The sequence below is a fragment of the Sycon ciliatum genome, chromosome 1 (assembly GCF_964019385.1).
Source record: "Sycon ciliatum chromosome 1, ocSycCili1.1, whole genome shotgun sequence".
Taxonomy (NCBI): Eukaryota; Metazoa; Porifera; class Calcarea; order Leucosolenida; family Sycettidae; genus Sycon; species Sycon ciliatum.
This window is the reverse complement of record NC_088643.1, coordinates 72183651-72190962: the sequence shown is the minus strand read 5'-3', so window position 1 is coordinate 72190962 and position 7312 is coordinate 72183651. Positions and strand designations below refer to the sequence as shown.

The 7312-nt window shown below is 44.6% G+C and overlaps 1 protein-coding gene across 1 annotated transcript in view; it reads left to right on the top strand.

The window, feature by feature from the left end:
* The first annotated feature begins 6234 nt into the window (after positions 1-6234).
* The window catches only part of LOC135805291 (uncharacterized), a 14889-nt gene continuing 13811 nt past the window's right edge, over positions 6235-7312 (top strand). Inside the window, exon 1 of the mRNA XM_065319310.1 lies at positions 6235-7011. The gene's annotated coding sequence lies outside the window, so the exon portion shown is untranslated. The remainder of the gene's footprint in view (positions 7012-7312) is intronic.

Sequence of the window (7312 nt, the reverse complement as noted above, 5' to 3'; positions counted from 1 at the left end):
TTTGGAATGTTTCTTCACCATGCCACGGTTCACGCCCCGTGCGTTCATTTCGCCCCAAACCTGGCCATGCAGAGGAGGAAGACGAGCCAGCAGGCGCTAGGCCCGTAAATTACTGCCTGGAAGATATTATTTGGCCAAAGTTTGCTGTTGGCGTTTTTGATTTCTTGGATACGACAGCTCTTGGCTAAAACTGGACCTTGGACGGTCTTTCTTGGATATAAACCCAGGACGTGGTGGTCATGGACGTATCGCCATCGCTTTCAGCCAGATCCTTCTGCTGCCTGAAGCCAATGGCGAAAGTAAAAACTTTATCGCAGCAGCAGCTACTGCTCTGCTGAAAGTGCGAACACAAATTGCTTCGCCAATCCTCAGGCTTGTGCACTTGCAATTTTCAATGTGACCAAAACGATTCGCTTGCCAGTTCCTTTGTCCAGGCGTACTCCACAACGAGGAAAATAAAATTCGTGAAGGCAAGAGGCAAGATACGAATCTCGACTCGCTTGAGGCAAGCCGCCAGGAGAACGACAACTAAAATTACTTTTGAGACGAAAGGCCTTCGTTGCGTTTGTTTTGAGTGCGACATGTTCATCTTCCTCGGACGCGACACAAAGTTTTGAGTCACGTGTCACGATTACTATGGGAACAGCATAGTATGTATGCTGGGGCATGCTGGGTTCCGTGATGTCCTATCTAGGACATCATGATATCACCAGGACTGGATACGCGCCTGGGTCTCTTGTCTTGATTCTATATGTATAATTATACTGCTTCGAGCGGCAGTTACATGTATACATGTATGTGCATCAGAGGAGCGAGATCGGCATATCATCCGCCCATCAACGCCTTGAGTTCCCTGGCAATGGTAGAAGGAAGGTTTTGACAATCTTTGTGATGGAGTTGGGCTGTCATTTTTCGCGTCTTTTATTGTTTGTTTTGTTGCAGGGTTATTTTGCTGTGTGACTTCGGAATTGTAAGTTCTCATCATCCAAATTGCCTACTTGCGTTTATTCCCGTAGCTATGCAAAAGACGTTACTTCAGTAACGTCTGCCGCTAGCGAGGGTCCACACAGCTTTAATTCCGTGTTTGTTTGTGTGTTTGTGCCGTCGGCACGCCTGACGCTATCTCGTACCGTACCATCAAAGACAGCTGGCCACAAATTGGCCCACAATACAACAATGTATTCAAATAGGGCTTTCAAAATGCAAGATCATAACGTGAAGCAACTACTTGGAAGAATGAGTATGTATGCGAAGTGTATCGGGGGAATGCATGCAGGACGATAGTGCGGGTTCGAATCCTAGGTTTAATGTCTTGAAAAAATAGGAGAATTTAAAAATTTATAACATCCCTATCCTTTTTTTGCCTAGGTCATCAAGGTGGTAGATAGGGTCCAGCGGATAATGCCGGCATTATATACGGCATTATGAGACTATCCGAGCATCAGAGCATTATGGAGCATTAGAAAGGACCAAGACGAGCATCATGTGAGGTTTGAGCAGCATAACGAGTTTCATAGTGGATAATGTCGGGAAATCTCAGGGTTTTTGGCAACAATCGGCTAAAGCCATGAGGTGCAACGCCATGTACCAGATGTACCGTACCGGCACATGACTTTGTGATTTTGTAGACACGCAACACCTTAGTCCTTAGCACTAATGCTACATTTATCTGACTACATACATGTAATGCCATTGCTATTGTAAATTCTTTATGTAGCAATGTAGTCAGGTAAAAGTAAATGTACAGGTCATGTAGCATGCCCAACGTTGCAACTGAGGCTGTTACACAAAATCCGTAACGATGCTTTACGAGGAGTTCTTTGTAGAAATCATGGAGAGCCATGGAGGAGACTAGACGTACGCGAAGTGAATATCAGACAGACGAAGAGGAGTTGTCCTGTTATGCCATGTATAGGCCCTGGCCATAGCATCTCTAGCTATGCTTCAGTAAACACTGATCCATTGATACATGTGGATCTGGATGAAGGAGCGGCTATACACAGAAAGCTTGTTCAAATAACTGGCTACTAATAATTGGCTTTGCCGAGTCCAGCTCAGCAGGCTCGAAAAGAACTCTCATGGACGCAGTACCAAGTCGATTTGAGTGCTCAGCAGCGCGTGTCTTACTTTCCTGGTGAAGCACGTACAGTTCGTCGTGGACGATTGTAATGCAACGCCTACAGTCAAGTGCTATCAGAAAAGAAGAGTATTAATATTGTGAAATGGCAATAAATAAGATAAATTGTGCACTCATAACAACAGCAAAAATGAAGAAAGTCAAGTTCCATAACGTGTTCTTGTGACTGTCATCAGTGGAACGCCGTCACATAAAAATGTAATAACTAAAACACACACTTATATACATGTAGCTAATATGGTTTCAGGTAGAAATACAGCAGCTAACAAGTACAAAAAGCGAAGTTTGCACCTTTGCAATGTGTGAATATAGTGTATGTGAGAAAGGTAGTGGCAGATGAATGTGATACTGTGTGAATGAATGTAATGGTGCGTGTGTATTACTTGAAGAGTGTGAGTGATACAACGTTTTCTTTCTGTTTACATAGCACAGGGTCACGAGTTATGTGACGGCGTTCCACTGATGACAGTCACAAGAAAACGTTATGGAACTTGACTTTCTTCATTTTTGCTGTTGTTATGAGTGCACAATTTATCTTATTTATTGCCATTTTACGACTATTGTCTCCTCGTCGATTGATTAATATTGTGGCCAACCATTTGTCTCCTCGTAACCGCAGGAGAAGAAGACAGCGCAAGGAGAGGATGCAGAGCGGCAAAATAACCGTTCCAACCATGTGTTTTCAGGATTTCCGCAAATGGGGCGGATCTCGATCTGAGATCGTCTTTCAGGAACTGGCCTCACGTGAGCTGTTTCAAATGAAGATATTTTTCACAGAGTGGAAGCGATGACAGCTTGTATTGTCTGCAGGCAGGAATACCACTTCCCATGATAAGCCGTCAGGCGAAATTACTGGTCAGTCGGCGTCACGCATTTTTCACAAAAATTTGCGTTTCACCTGCTGGGAGAGTATGCGTGTACTCGAGTCTCATCCTGAGCACGTTTTTTTCTTCTTTTTTTCAGCTCCAGTATAGCTGTATTTTTCATTGCAAAGCCGTCCTCGATTGTTGTGTTCGTTGTTCAAACGAAGTGGACATTCAATCATGAAGGCAGAGGACATAGGAGCCTGATTGGAGTTTCTCGTGGCATAGGACGGCCACACAGAGACACTTTGGGATTTTCTGAATATAAAATACCGTACGCACGATGCTGAGATCAATTTGTGCGATATCAATTATTGTTTGTGATCTACCACATCGAGCAGAACGGGATCCAAACACAAGCTTACCGACGGTTAGGCTGCCGACCTGACTGGACAAATGATCCCTGGCTTCACCAGACGCCAGACGTCGGACACCATGTCCTTTGCCGTGACGTCCATCTCCAAAAAGAACTCCATCTTCGTCGTGAAAAGGCTTGAAATACTCAATATTCAACCGAGATTCGCGGTCTCACCCTTTCTCAGATCGAATCATTTTTTGTTGTAGAAGTTGCAGGGCAGATCCCCGCCACTACTTCAACAGAAGATGGCTCCAAAGCATACCTGGAACAAGCCATATCGAGGTTGCAAGCCACCCCTCTCAGCACTTTTTTTGAAGAAATTCGAAATTTCAATGGTGGAAGATATACTTTGAAGAGAATTTCAAAAAGTATATTTCGCGGAGCGATCGCTCAACCTACGTCATTCAAACTTTGCAGGATGGTTCAGACGTACATGCTGGGCATGGAACCACAGAAGATGATATCATAGCTGACACACAGAGTCACACATACAGCAGATTCGTGTGCACAGATACTAAATTAGTGGACGTCGTCATCTTCTTCCCGCTGATCTCAAATGTACGATGACGTGCTATTTCGCCTGACGTTCCAGCATCCGAATGATGTTCTACCAATCTTGACCTACAACCTTGCTTGCCATGGCCTGTCCCGTGCACAAGAAAAGCGCCTCGATGTGTTTCATAGGAAACAGCTGCGGTGTACCCTTGGAATTACCTACCCAGATGTCATCTCGAATGCAGATTTATATGCTGTTACTGGCCAGTGCTCTGTATCTGAAATGGCCAAGCGGGACAGGTGGAAGCTATTAGGACATATATTACGCCAGCCAAGTGACATCCCTGCAAATGTTGCTCTCACTGCTTTCTGTACATAATATGTACAGAAAGCAGTGAGAGCAACATTCGAAAGGGCTGACTGGTAGCATATTATGCTACCAGTCAGCCCTTTCGAATAGGTGCACCCTGCTCTTGGCTCACCACAAGTCTCCAGCAAGACGTCCGCCTCACACCTATCTGCATTTTTAGGCCCAGCTGCCTTCGTGATCTCGGCACTTATGCCCGCGACAGAAAACAATGGAGTACCGTAACATCTGCTCAGCCATTTAGTCTAGTACTGCTCTTCTTAAATTTGACCTTTATTACAAGACTCTTCTTTTCTTTTTCATTTCGTTCTCCCACTCACACACACACATGCTCACAGTTAATTCTGCCGCCGTGAGTCCCATTCGGGACGGATACGAGAAAAAATAATAATAATCCAAATGATCACCAGCAATAATGGTTTCACCTCTCACTACATGGATAAGCAAGGGAAAAGATTTGATACACCCACTGTTCAGGCACAGCCCTGCATCAAAGTTGCAATGGAGAGCAGCCAACGGACGCAATCATGTACATGTATCATAGTGCTAAGAAGTGGTGGAGCTCGTGAGAGATATTGTAGAAGCTTCAGAGGCAGATAATGCATCCTTTCCTGGAAGTTTGATAATGTGCAGCCTTTCTTCAATATTTTTGCCAAACCAAGAGCATTATAGCCCTTGTTGGAGCATTATAATCAGCATTACAAGGTAGTTTTTTGGAGCATAATGATTAGCATTATACGTACATTGTGGTAGACAGTGTCGTATTACCCTCAAAATGCGAAGAGAAATTTTATGTCTTTCGCTCAGGGCCCTACGCTATACTTTTTTGCCTCGCTCATCATGCATGTATTGTTATTCGAACAGATGGAAACTTGTTGCAATACAATAACATGCTTGATGAGCTATGGGAAAATGCACAGCGTAGGTCTCTGAGCTTCCAAGCTCTCTCGTTGCCCAGTTCTTGTGTTCTGTACAAGTATATCGACGTTCGCCATGACAAATCCAGGTTGCATTGTGTAGAATTTGCTTTCATTACATTTTCGAGCATTCCATTCATTGTGCTATTTTCCAGTACATAAGGAGTGTCCAGTCTAGGCCTTGACGGATTATGCTAATATTTTCGTGAAATTATGCTTTTCGCATTGCTGAAAAAAATGCAGAATTATGCTATTTTTATGCTAAAAGTTATCATATTATGCCCCATTATGCTCACATATGCTGCTAATGCATAATGGTTCTGTGCAAAATAACAGGGGAATTTTTTTGTAGAGGGCGTTGTACTGTAATAGCAAAAGTTCAACGGGGTCAACGCACTGTCCGACCTAGCTACGACCATCACTGATTGTAGTAGACTGGACATGTTACCAAGGCCAAGGGAGTCGTACTTCCTAGTGCATCTACTTGTACTTGTACATGTACTTGTAGAACATGTACAACTGTATGGAATTTGATGCGAACAGGCGGATTATTACAATTTTATGCGATTCGTATGCAATTTGCCTCGAATTATGCGATTATTCGATTTTGGTAGGAATTATGCGAAAAATTATGCTAGCATAATCGATGGGTTAATCCGTCAAGGCCTAGTCCAGTCCCCATTTTTTTTTAAATGCTCATATTGTCGCGGACATCTTTTCGCACCATTTCTAGCGCAGAAAATTCCTGGGTATATCATACGGCTTGTCGCAGCTTACGTATCACATTTTGTCTGTTATCACCAAGGAGTCGTCCATGGTAGATATCTACATGGTATGATCATCCCCCATACCTACCAACCAACCGCACACATCGTATATCCCGCGGCCCGGGACATGCCACATGTGATGTCACACTTCGAATGTTCTACTGTGCCACATGTCACACTTCAATGTTCAGTGTATTAAAGACTGACTCGCCAGTTTTGCCAAACATCTCCTTTTTGTGGCGGTTGCATGCACTGAATAGGCACGGTAACATAAAAAATAATAATGTTTTTCGTTGTTTATCTTCGGAGCTAGCTAGGGGATATATGTAGGCCGCCGTATTTAGTTTTGTATCACTCGACATCAGTCGTATACTTCTTTTAGTAACATAGTCATTACATGTACATGTACGTACATGTAATGGGACATGGAAGACTTTCTCGAGTGTGTCGCTCGTTGTCAGTTCTGTCAGCGGCTATGCCACACATGTTCCAGGTACTCGACAGCGCGTCAATCTGCAGGAGTTTACCCACACTGGGCCACAGTGTGTCCCAGCGCTCGCTCTGACAGCGGCGCCTCATTACCCTCAGTGGTGGCGGTGAGGTTGAACGACAATAATTATACAATAGCTTCTGCGGATACGCATCAAAGAAGCCAATCCGACAATTTACCATATTCCCCCTTGGTGCCAGTTTGTTGACCCAGTAAGAAATTATCATGATTGTATCAGTTTACGTGACAGAGAATGGTGATTGTAAGTTGAACTGAGCGTGCCTCCCAAGACCGCTGACTCAAAACGACCGACGGTTGTCATCACCAAACGCAGCTTCCACCCGTCGCTCGCCGGCACTGCGGCGAGCCGCTTTGCCTTGCCTCTGGCGTCGAGACTATGAATGTGATAGAGGGTTTGGCGAAAAGGTGGCAAGATCACGGAGCTAGCGTCCGGCCGGGACATTCTAAATGCAGTATAAATTCCCGAGGTCTTGCCAATCAGCGAAGAAAGTCATCAGTCTACCTTGCAATTGAAGTCGGCAAAAATTACCTCAGCAGTCGCTCTCCGTAGACCTGCGCGGAAGTGTACTTTGAAAGCAGTGGAATAGTAAAAGGAGGTGAGTTGCGTTTCAGTGTTCTGCATTACCTCAGGCTCTCTAGAAAAAATGAACATAACAATGAAATCTGTCTAAGACGACCGCTCAAGGGGCCTTCCAAATGTGGTCTCTGTTGCCAGGTGGTCTCCTTATCCACGGTCGTTTGACAGGAAATAGTATCCCTTGGTCCTGATTGCAGTGGTCTTCTGGGACAGGTGGTCGCCTTAACCGAGTGGCCGCCTTGACAGGTTTTAATGTAACAAGATACACCATGTGCCAGTGTAGGAGGTGCATGTCAATCGGGAGGGTAGGGTAGGGTAAG